This window comes from Bactrocera tryoni, chromosome 1 (assembly GCF_016617805.1).
Source record: "Bactrocera tryoni isolate S06 chromosome 1, CSIRO_BtryS06_freeze2, whole genome shotgun sequence".
In the NCBI taxonomy this organism is placed as follows: Eukaryota; Metazoa; Arthropoda; class Insecta; order Diptera; family Tephritidae; genus Bactrocera; species Bactrocera tryoni.
This window is the reverse complement of record NC_052499.1, coordinates 23,060,795-23,074,449: the sequence shown is the minus strand read 5'-3', so window position 1 is coordinate 23,074,449 and position 13,655 is coordinate 23,060,795.

Sequence of the window (13,655 nt, the reverse complement as noted above, 5' to 3'; positions counted from 1 at the left end):
TCACATAATATCATATTCTCGACTTGATGTCATAAAATTTAAAAGACGAAAATGTAAATGTTAAGAGAATTAAGCTAAGTGGCTATGAGGTATACCTATATGTCAGTAAATGCAAATATATAAATATTTGTATTATGTGTGCGCCCGTTAAAGTGCTGGTAAGTGCGGCAATCACTGCATAATCAAGCTTCAATAGAGAGATTGCGGCTCTCGCAGTTTTAAACCGCCTTGGGCAACATTCAGTTCCATATCGCTTTCGTTTGCTATCACGTGGCATAAATAAAATTCCAAGAACTCAATTCCAATGTAACGAAGATGGTTAGCAACCCGACAGATTATGTTGGTAGAAATAGATATATGCACATATATAAGTATTGATAATAACCATTAATTTATTCTTTACTTCCATAGTACCTTAAATCATTTACCATGGTTCAATACTCTGACGAGTATAAGTATCTAGGTGACTAATGCAATAAATTTTACCATATCGCATACTTGACTCAAAATATGACATCGTAAAGCCAATTTAATGAGGAGGCAAAAATTAGAGTTATAAAAAATGCAATTTCATAAAGCTTTCGAACGAATCAAAAGCCTCTTAAAACAAGTAAGGAAGGGATAATTTCGGGTGAAACTGAAAACTTTATGCTCTCGCAACTTGGAGGAATCAAAGCCAGGGAAATACCTTAAGGTGTAAATCAGAGGATCAGAATCCAAGCAATTTTTTATATATCATATACAATGTAATGAGCAACCGACGCTCTCTCATTTTTATTGAGCAAATTGCAAAATTTTCAGCCCATAGGTTTACCTTTCAATTGCAATTCTCTGTGCCGCATTAAAATTGTATATCTTATTTTATTGCTTAGTTTTGACATTTTATAAATTTTGTTCTAATGGCGTTTTGTGAGCAAGTTTCATCAAGATTTCCTAATTTTTACTGAAGTTACAGCTTGCGTGGACAGACGGACGGATTTCCACTTTTCTCGTCATCCTGATCATTTATATATACATATATAACCGTATATCTATCTCGCTTAGTCTTAGGTAATACTCGTACTTACAATCGTTAGGTGAACAAAACTATCTCTGTGGCAACTGCTCTGATGAAGGCAAAAACTGTCGGTAATCTGAGATTCACAATGAGTGATCTACATATTTCGACTACCTGGAGAATATCAAAACAGTCTGAGTACTAGAGCAGGTGCCAAACGAACTAAACAATGGGTAGCCACCGACCCAATTCTGTCGCGAAAGTATAATCAACAAGTTTTTTGAATATTTTGAAACAATTTTTAGGGCAATTCGAATCTTTGGGTCTACTTAGAAGAAGAAATGAGTATTCTTAAAACCTAAATCGTCAAACAATTTCACTCAAAATAGCGAGAGAAATATTATTGTGTGTCCCTACTATGTTCAGGGTTGTACGTATTAATTTCGACGTTACGAATTAACGCTGCTTATCTTCCAATAGACCTATATACTGCAATTAAAGGAACCAACGCAAATTTCGCACTTTTAGCTACCCTTTACAGTTTAAAGAGAATTTAAAATACATTTATTTGTATGTACATTTATGTAAATAAATTTTTTTTTTTTGATGAATGCTCAACATTTCCTTCACGAAATGCGTTTCCCTTTCCACTTCGTTGGTTTTGTTGATGAACATATGCTTAACGACATCATAAGCGTTCATGCGGATAACTTTTTCTCGCCAACAGTATTTTCGTATCACAAACATATATACATTTCTTTGTTTAGGAATCCTCCTCAAATTCTTTTTCATATCTCACAAATTTCAATTGTTTTCGGCTCCTTTGTTTTAGCTTCCGTTGAGGACCAAATTAAGTCTTTCATTTCAGCTGCAGAAGGAATGTTCTGTTGAAGACAATTGCTGATTATCGGAGAGTATATGAAAATGTGATCAACGTATTCCACCAATTTTAAAATGAGTGGAGAATTTGCCTCACCGTGTTTGCTTCTTAGCAGTCAAGACGCTTCAAAGGCAATTTCAGGCAGTATTATTTGTATGCCAACTAAAATGCTGTGAATCCGCTCCATCTTATTTGACTCCCTTTCAAAGTGGGGTGATGAAATTAAAACTCAGAATATAATTAACTTTTGAATAAATATACCTACAACTGCCGTTAATACATCAATACACCTGAAATACCACACACAGACATTCAGTATGAAGTTTGGATTGTAATGCTGTTCAATTTCTTTTTTCCTTGTAGGGTCTTTAAGAATAATTTCTATAAACTCTTCTAATATCATCCTAAGCCAGTGTGACAAGAATTGAGCAAATGCTGTTGTTAAACGTCGGTGGAAAGGTCGTAAACGTTATATATATACTAGGGTGCTTCAATAAAAATTTGTTTGAATTTTTTTTCCACTTTTTTCAAGTTTGAAAAGCCAACTTTCTGAATATGTGATGGTTGTTTGTGAGAAACGAAAATTAGTTGGTGAAATTTTAGTTTGAATGAAAAAGCAAAAATTCCTATGTTAAATATATGGGAACCTAAAAAAAAAACAATAGCGACCCCTTAGAGTTAAGCTACAGCGCCTGGTTTGAGGAAGGATTTTTTGTTTGTCAATCACTAACATTTGATTGGGTAAGAGTTGAAAAAAAAATTCAAAAATTTTTTTGAAGCACCCTAATATACACATACATATCTGCAGTATGCATTCATTGAAATAGCAACACTTAGATCTAACTTTGAGACACATATGTACATTGAAAATAGCATTTGATACACAAAGTTCAGTACTGAGAAAGCCGATGGACCGATTATTAGTTTTAAGTTGAGGAACATAGTTTCTTGTGCTTTCTTCTCTACAAGTGTATAACTAAGCGAGGGTTTATACCCACCATCAAATAATCCTTAAACTCTCTTTCGTGTTATCTAAAATATTACTTTTAACAGAGATAACTTAATTATTTTGGAGATGATCACCAACTGTATGTCATGTCTCTAAAATGTTTTTTTTCTTTTAAGTAGGAAAACCGTCAGGTTAGTTTTGAACATAGAAATAGCCCACGAATCAATATGGTGCCCATCTCCCCAAATATGGTGCCGACGATTACAAGATGGAAAAAGTGCTCTCGAAAAGTAACCTTGCGGATTTCAAGGATATTTTTTTCAACCAATTTTGGGTGTAATTTGGATAAATCTATTCATGTTGAATTCGACAAGTTCTGACATTCGTAAAAGATAAACGTTTCATACACTGCAATCACCAAGGAACAAAGCTAAATAACCTATATAGCAAAAGGTTTAGTCTTTTCATAGTATATAAAGTAAGAATATAGAAGTATATAAAGTAAGAATAAAGAGGTCGATTTAAAAACATATATTTGGCAAGCACTTTTTTGTGGCAGTAATTGGATTCGTATGTGTGCTTGCAGCTGTCATTTGCAACTAAGAATCAGTCAAAAATGATCGTAAAATGGGGATTATTTGAAGACAGTCAGCGCATGCATGACTCCCACGGCTCTTGTTGCGGCTACTAAATGCATATGTCTAAGAATTCAAGTGTATGTGTATGTATATATATGTATATGTGTCTATGCAAATTTTCAATTCATTTTTAATTCAATTTATATCAGAAGTAACATTTACGTCCCATTTAACGACCATTTTCACCCTGCCGTAGTCGTAAAAAGCTTCGTCAAATAAACCACAGCGAGACGAAGGCTTTGTGGCAATCGCATAAAAAAATTGAGCTGAAATTGATGAAGACGAGCACGAATTCACAACCAAAGGTGACGAGCATATGAACACATATGTGTCAATTATGTATGTATGTGCGTATGTTCAGCATTTGTATATATGTATTTAATTAAATGCATTTGGGATTATGTAAGTATGTGACTAATGTAATCTTATAAGCGGCACGAAGCTCCTGTGTGGTGAACACAATGCCTTTTTATGTATGGTAGATTATCCGGGAACACGGAAAAAAAACTTTTAAGTGTGTGTCTTTCGGAAGGAAACATAAGACATCCTATGAAGTATACATAAAAATGATCAGCGTGCCGGGCTGAGTCGAGTTAGTCAAGTGCGTCTGTCTCTATGTACGTGAACTAGTCCCCATTTCTCTGTTTTCCACCAAAAACTGTTCCTTTGTCAAAACTACCGATTTTTGATTGCTGGAAATCATAGTTTCTAGACAAACAGCAAGCTCATAATCAAGTTCTTGTATAAAAAACTTTTTATTTGGCAAGTTATCCTCACGAAATTTCGTATGAATTGCTTCCCAAGGCAACGTTACAACTTCTCAATATATTGTTCAGATTGGCCTACTATAACCTACAAGCTGTACAATCAAAATCATGATCAAAATCCTTTAAACTATTTTATATTTATAGTACACCATGCCGCATGAGCAACACATAATTTATTACACGCTTGTATGGAGACTGAGTTCATTGGATGTATATCTTTTATGGCGTATAACTCAAAAGCAATGTTTTTAGAATTAATTTTTGCAAAGTTGTAGACTTACTTGCTTGGTGCTTACTGCAAAGGATCTTAATATTTCCTATAGTTTGACTCAAAACATTCTGGTTAATGTTTGGGATAAGAAAGGTGGCAATGCTAGAGTCTAGACATGGATCTTTTGAGTCGACGTCGAATGGAGACCACAAGAAAGAAGCTTAAAAATGTAACTGAGGACTCTACATTCATCAAACGAAGCACTAGTGGCGACTGGGCAAGGGTTTAGGAATACGAGCAGCAAACGGTCTTACAATCTAGCGAATTTCGCTTAAAAATGGGCCGAAACCAAAAAATGCACTGAAGGCCATCCAAAAAGAGATTTATACAAAGTTTATGGAAAATACGATTACCAGCTATCATGCTTGTATTGGCATAAAAATATTAATGAAACGTTTGAACGTTTTTTAAATAAAACAAGTAAGGAAGGGCTAAGTTCGGGTGTCACCGAACATTTTATACTCTCGCATGATAAAGTGATAATAATTTACATATTTTTTTATTTTGCTGTAAAATTAATTAGATTAGATCAATTTGTGTACTTTGAGTATTGAATTGTATTTTCATTTCCTAATGTATTTATTATACAGAGAAGGCATCAGATGGAATTCAAAATAGCGTTATATTGGAAGAAGGCGTGGTTATGAACCGAATTCACCCATATTTCGTATATGTCATCAGAGTGTTAAGAAAATATTATGTACCGAATGTCATTGAAATCGGTAGAGTAGTGCCTGAGATATGGTTTTTGGTCCATAAGTGGGCGACGCCACGCCCATTTTCAATTTTTAAAAAAAGCCTGGGTGCAGCTTCTTTCTGCTATTTCTTCCGTAGTTAGTCGGTTAATGCACTTTTAGTGATTTTGAACATAACCTTTGTATGGGAGGAGGGCGTGGTTATTATCCGATTTCTTCCATTTTTGAACTGTACATAGAAAAGCCTGAAAGAAACGACTCTATAGAGTTTGGTTGACATAGATATAGTAGTTTCCGAGATATGTACAAAAAACTTAGAAGGGAGTGGGGCCACGCCCATTTTTCCAAAAAAATTGCGTCCAAATATGCCCCTCCCTAATGCGATCCTTTGTGCTAAATTTCATTTTAATATCTTTATTTATGGCTTAGTTATGACACTTTATAGGTTTTCGGTTTCCGCCATTTTGTGGGCGTGGCAGAGGGCCGATTTTGCCCATCTTCGAACTTAACCTTCTTATGGAGCCAAGAAATACGTGTACCAAGTTTCATCATGATATCTCAATTTTTACTCAAGTTACAGCTTGCACGGACGGACGGACGGACAGACAGACATCCGGATTTCAACTCTACTCGTCACCCTGATCACTTTGGTATATATAACCCTATATCTGACTCTTTCAGTTTTAGGACTTACAAACAACCGTTATGTGAACAAAACTATAATACTCTCCTTAGCAACTTTGTTGCGAGAGTATAAAAAGAAACGACTGGCGCGCTGTTGTTAACTCGGCTATAATCGCATAAGTGGTGTTTACGCCAGTAAAGAAGAAGAAATGTTATTAGTAGTCACCATCTGTAGCTATGTAGCTATTACATTTTCTCATTTTCCCATTCTTAAAGAAGTGTTCTGGCCTGACGGCCAAGAATATATGAAGCCAATTGTTGAACCCTATCTGCATTTGATCCGTATTTTAATCAGTTCTTTATCGATCGTCACGGGAAAATGCATTTTTTTGTCAGCCTGTATCAAATTTGATTAAATTCATATAGAGATGTCTGTAGTCTTAGCAGCTGGAACTTTATCATTACATACCATTCTCTCTATTCAACATCGTTAAGGTTATTAGTTTTGAATAGCAAACTCTCGCATTCAACTATTTATTAGGTATTTTTTAAGTTTCGCGCTTGGGCTTGCTCTGCAGTACAGCATAAAGAAAACAAGACAAACTTAGAGCTCTAAAAACATATACATTTACATGTAACATATGTACTTAACAACTAAAATATTATTTATTATTAACACAAAATTTATTATTAAACAACAGCAACATAGAGTATGTTGACTAATACTAGGCATCTTCCATTCGCAAATTATTTATTCGCCAAGTTTATCAGAAAAGTTTTTCCATTGAACCCAGTGATGAAGGGTATGTCGATAGCTTATTAAAATTATCAAACTGCTTGCGATTGCATATCTTAAATAAGATTATAAATCTTTATTGTTACGTATATACCAGTTTGCTGTCGCAGTCGTCAATCTAACAAAGTCAAATGTTTCGAAAAACGAACGTTTCGGTCATGTTATTGATAATGTTAAAACTCAGAAAGATAAATCTTGATATTATCGATGATTGTGTTGAAGCAAGTAATTTGTATGACTAAAAGTTCCCTTGGCTGACTGAAGAAGTAAGTGACAGATGCTTTCCCCTTACTTAAGAAATTTATCATAAGTTTTTTCTTCCTTGCTAACTTTAAGCCTGCCGTTTCCAGTGAATTCAGTGCCAACTTGGTCCCTGCGTCTCATACAGATTTCGAAGAGATACTGAAGGCCCCTAAGGAAAATTTTAGTTAAGATGTGTTTTTTGATCATAGCCTAAACATTTCATCTCTCCTTACAGTAGGGGAATGAGTACTAAATGCAATCTAGAAGTGACTTCTGTAGGTTCTGTGATAGTAACTGAAAATCGATAATTAACACTGGCCTACACTCATTTTGGTGCCTAAGATTTTATACCTGATTTTGGATGTATTTTGTGAGTTGATACGAGAAAACAAGTCACATTTTCCATATCAGCTCTTGTTCATAAGAAAGAAGAAAAAACATCTAGTAGCGGGAATGTGGCTCATCCTACTTACTATACCGACTACTGATGCGCACAGAGCTGCACCAAACCAAAATTTTTTTTTGTAGGCCAGTGTAAGTGCCGATCTCTTGTAAGCATTATAGCCTTCTCAAATGTCTTTATTTGATGTAAATGTTAGAATATTGAAATACTTTTATGAATTCATGATGAAAACCTTCGTCAAAAGTTCTAATTGCAAAACTCATTCTTTAATGTATGTATATAGTTTGTCACTTTACTTATAAAGCTATATTAAATTTTCCGATATGTAAAATGTATACAGATGGTAACACTTAGCAAATCGATTTTTAATTATGGTTGTAGGTTAACATTTTTTGTTTTATACCCACATTGTAAATATATATTCATCTTAGCAATATAAACAAATTAATTTTTTTTAAATAATTAATAATTATTTTCAGCCCAAAATATTTTTTTTAATATTTTCACAATTTCTAACTTATCGATCTCTTTTGACATTATATCAGGTGGTAATTTTCTTGTTTTGACTCATTTAACTCATACACCGAACCATAAAATTCTATTCAACTAAAAATTGCCTGTCAATGTCCATGAAACTCACCATAATCACATCTTCATAGCTGAAAAGAGTTCAATGTTGACCGTCATTGAAGTCTTTTCAGTTCCAAAAATGTAACAATATAAACGGTTAAGTCATCTTTAAGTACCGCTTATGTCGATGATGCATAAATCTTAATGCCATTCGCTCTATACTCTCGTAAACGTTTGTACATATGTATATATATACAGTTACATAAATCTGCCCTGCAGGAAAATCCACTTACATTGAATTATAGCCCTTCCATTGAATCGTTAGGCTTAGTGTAGTAACTTAGTGTAGTTAAAAATGTAGTCACAACCTGATTGCTGGGATTAGTTTTGGACCCAACTCTCAGTATGGCAATTTAATGATTTATCTGTTGATGACCCTGTTCTTGACCCATTTTTGCATATCTCTCTATATGTGTACATATACATATATGGATTTGTATATGTCTGCCTACAAAAGTACTTTTATTTTGGCGCATCCCCTTTGCAGTAAACTGTTTAAAAAAACTTTTTCGCCGGACAAAGGCATTGTTAAGTTCTACCGCTAATAAAACACGCGTAAATATCTTCTTACGTACACATACATAACAAATACATATTTATTTAAGTATATATGTCTATATTCATACATAAAGTGCTTTTACGATTCGCTAGGAGAGTGCTACAGAACGAAATATGGCCACAATACTTGTAGATACAAACATATCTACACACATACATAAGCACATAATTGGCTAAATTTGAATGAACGAAAAGAGACTATCAACATTAAATATTTTGCAATTAATATTTCTGAAAATAAATAAAGAGGCCTCTTGGAAATACAGACACTTAACCGGAGATTTCGAAATAATTTTTTCTGTTTTGATAACGATAATAATGAAGCCTCAGTTTTATACCCAACATTTCATCAATTGGAACTCAAGGCCTCACTAGTGAAATAGGTTCATATGCAGTATGGAAAAACTGTATAGAGACTCAAAACATGACTTATTTTAATGATAAAACTGTTTATATGTATATATAATATATGTATATATATTGAGCAGCAGGTAATCAGATGCCATTTCATCGCTGTAACTCGTTTTTAAGGCTTTAACAGTATTAAGTGTTGAGATACCTCAAAATGTTTAAAACAACTTACTCTACTCCGACGAAGAGTTAAGAGTTTTGATACTAAGATATAAACTATAAGTAAAAATAACACATATTCTATTAAATATTGAATATATTATAGATTTTGGTTCCAAACTTCCACACAGGATCTCATCACAACATAATAAGTAATAAACCCGATCTGATATTGACCTCTGATAATGAAATGAGTGTCGAAGTTATTGGTGCAAAATAAGTTCGACGCTCATTTCATTCTCAGAGGTCAATATCAGATCGGGTTTATTGGCATTTTTATACTTAAACTCTCATGTCTTGTAGAAGATAACCAACTATTAAATATAATACAAATATTAATTAGATCATATATTGTAAAGAAGCTTCATTTCAGCAATATATTTTTCTTAAAGAAGGTATAGAAATCTAATTCAATTCCAAATACAATATAGAAAATTTATAAAAATTATCATCGCTATCAACGATAAAGTCTACTTTATATTCGTATGCAGCTCTTTGGACAGACTCATTGAAAAAGTTTCCCCAACAATAAGTTCAGCGATTTTCAATGTATCATTACGTCCAGTCTTCAAGACTGGAATTTTTTTTAAGTCGATCTTCTCAGCAGAATTCAGAGTTGAGATCTCCACAATTGCTTCTTATTTCATAAAAAGTATTATCGATTAGTCGTTAATCATATAAGTAAAGTACTTCTTGGCAGGTACGCCAGGACCATGAAAATGTATTTGAAAATTAATGTTTATTAATTTTGATAACGATAACTAAGAACACAAAAATGGGAAAGTATTCTACCATTTTTCAGTTCTAATTATTACGCCTGTTCGGCGAAATATTCTAAACATGGTTCTTTGACAGTTTACGGTATTGCTGGCAGACATCAATTTACCACTAGTTCTTGCACAAAAGTTGTTGTGTTATATTAAATTACCTTATTACTCTCGAGCGAATTTGGAATGTATCACATTTCTGTTTCATCAAGCACGACCGCGTTGTTGATTCTAAAAAAAACATAAAAAACAGTGAATATTTATATTAAGAAAATATTCATAACAATTATAGTTTTTATTAAACTGGTTAATGGTAAAGAGATTTAGAGTCTCTGTGAGGAATATACCAAAGTCTAGCATTCAATACACCGCGAACAACAGAGGACTGACATTTTCACTGTAGACTATTCAACATAACCGATAGGTCCCGAAATTTTAACCGAATGAATACTTCCTGGGAATATTTTATATCGCTATAACAACAGCAATACATAGGTTTGCTGAGCGATCACTCTCAGTTCCATTAACATGACTTTTGGCCTTATAATTCTCTCCAAATTTTTCAACTGTGGTATTAATTTATTAAAAATCATTATTTTTTTATGAGAGTTTTCAAGAACCATTTTTTTTTTGTGGTATGTAAACTTACTTGTTGCTGCGGTGTGTATGTGATCTGCAGCACTTTGATCGCTAACACTAAGTTTATTATATAGATATCATACATATGTAAACATGTATGCTACTATAGAATATATATAATTAGACTCTTAAAACCTTCAAAGGAAAAGAATATCGACGAATAGTCATCATTTAACGAGCAAAGCAAGTAAACTGCTCTACCAGTTCAGCTCATGGCTCGAATTGAATGTAAAGCGTTATATCGTATTAGGGAACTTAAACATGCATACGTATGTACCATATGTTTTTGCTCATTTGTGTAACTAAACTAAATATTATACCTGTACCTGTTTACTTCATTTAATACATATAAAGCAATGCTTTAGTTTAAACTTCCCTTGTACTTCTAGGATAAAAATATGTACAAAAAGACGACAATACTTTTATGAATTTTATGTATGTTTATATTTTCATTCGTACTTAGTTGTCATGAGGCGAAAAATTTACAATAAATATTTTTCGCTACAAAAGACTTGGCCGCAACCCATATCACAGAAACACCCTCAAAACAGCGAGCCAACTTTTGCAAGCATATAATATATATTAACTTTACTTAAACATGCAATATAAAATTGAGAAAATTCCAGGGAAAAGCTTAAAATATTTAACGCCCTTAAAAGTTGGTCAAGTGCTCTTTCAATTCTCCCTGGAGCTAAATTATACATTAACAACATGTAAAGAGGCGCTAAGTTCAAATGCAGTCAATATTTTGTAACCTCACTTCTAAATCAGAAATATATTTATTTACTTATGTAAGTAGCTGCCTGCTTGGGTAGTTCAAAGACCGATTTCAGCAAACTGCTTTCTCCTACTCAGTAATCTCTCAATTAGATGATAGCCTGAGTGAGAGGATAAACCTGCCAATGGCATTATTTTGCCACTACTTCGGCTGTTTTACTAACGTCAGTATAGCGAAACAGAACAAAAATTTGACAGTTCACTGTGGGAAGACATCAATTCCCTCCCAGTTCTCACACAAATTACCAATGATTGTGTAACGTAGTTACAGCTTCGCTTGAGTTAACTAAATTGTGGAGAAATCTGTGTCAAGTCAAACACAAAAAAGAAAAATATAAGAAATTTAAGAAAAATAGCAAACCAAAAAAAACATCGAGTTGAGGTCTGAGTAGCTTTCCGCTGGTGATAAATACAAAAAGTAAACACCTTAAAGGATAACATTTTGTTATCAAACTAACCCAACTCATTCATAATCTTCGCTTGTCCTCACATTATTTTATTATGTAATCTGATTGCCAGCAGAACATTTTTTCAGAGTTTACAAGCCACTCCGTGCTGGTACTGACATAGTACGACAAAAGGGTATCTGTATATATACATATATGCTTGTATTGTATGTCTGACCAATTAGTCGATTTGTCCCGCTCGCCCATGTTGAGGCTTAGGAATAGTTTTGGGTCCATCTAGAGGACTCTTAATTGCTTCTATTGTGCGAAATTAAAAAGGGATGCGTTTCACGGGCAAGTGAGCAAAGTGCAAGCTTTGTGTTTTTGACAAGTTAGAAATTTGAAGAAGAGTTCTTGAAAGCCAGTTAAAAAGTACACTTGTAGATTTACAGACATAAATATATAACAATTGCTGAAAACTTCCACGAGCCTATTTTATTAATCAGTGAAAAAGTATTGTTTTAGTTCCAACAACAAAAGGGGTGTATACTTAAAGGTCTAACATTACCTTCTATAAGTTTACAGGCGCAGAAAAAACTATAAAAACCACTCATATTGAAACAAAATTTGAGTTTTGGTTATAAATTGGTTATATATTGGTTATATCTGACAGTGGAAGCTGAATTTATATGCTACTTATACATATGTAATATGATGTGGAGAATCGTAGGCAATAAAATAACTCAATTTCGATTTTTTTTATGAAACGTTCTTTTTTTTTTTTAGGTGACGATAGATAGTACATCATATATTTGAAAAAAAACTTGTGAACCCTTTTACACGCATGCTGTATAATTACAACTATCTGCAGTCTTGTAGCATTAATTTGTTCCATATTTTAAGAACGAAATCTAATTTTGACTAAAAAAAAGTGAGTATTGAATCATCCATAGTTGATTTCGATGTTTTCTGTCTGATGTAATATATCGATTCACGAGTACATAAATAATCGTATAGAGTTCACAAATACCTTTATTGAAGATTTTTATATAAAAACTTGGAAATATATAGTACTGATTCAATTTCAATTTTTTTTTTTTTATTTTTATGAAGTTTTCTCCGAATAACTGTGTCACACATTGCCTGCCGTATTTTTGTGGCATTTTGTTGAGCTCTACGAAATGTGGGTCAATGAAAGCGTTACATGACGAAGAAAAATAGCAAATTTAAAATTTCATCTCATTTGTCACTCAGCCGGGAAGATACTCATTGTGTAGTACAAATTCGGTCATTAGATCTCTCTTGGTGTTAGGCATATTAATAAAATTGTCACTTTATCTTCTTTCTCATCTGTTGTTTTTAACTTTGTACGACTTTAGCATCCGGATGTAATATGAGATCATCAATCTGGCGCACACTTATTTGTTTCGGTGACACTTGTGTAGCTATTTTGGCTTATGGCGATGACCACACGTTGTTCAGGACAAGTTTATAAATTGTTCGAACTACGTGGCGACTGAAAAACGCCGCAATAAAATTTTGGTTAACTTTCATCACATATAGTATCCGTGATGGTGAGCCAGATATCTCAATGAAGAAAAGCGAGAATATTTTTTGACTTATAAGGATTATGTATGGAAGTATAAAGAAAGAAAGCTAAAGAAATATAGTCTTTAAAGTATTAAAAATTTAAAAAATTAATCACATGTCAAATGAAAAGCGAAAAGATGAACAACTATTTTCTTATTCGCCTTGGCCTAGACTTTGTTTTTCTAGAAAATACAAATAAGTAGTAATCTTGTGTATGAGCATAAATAAGTGGATGGCAATGAAAAAGCAGAAACAACCGTGAATATAAAGTATCTTCACTTGCCCGGGAGCGTAATGGGATTGCTGCAAAATTGTAACTGTTTTATACACCAGAGAAAAACGTCAGACAAACTTTCAACCAACCTGGGGAGCACATGTTCAAATAAATCTTGCTGCCGTAAACGCAAACGGCGGTGGGTGCTTTTAGCCTCGGGAATCATACGGAACACTTATCGTTTTAGCAAAATCCGCCGAA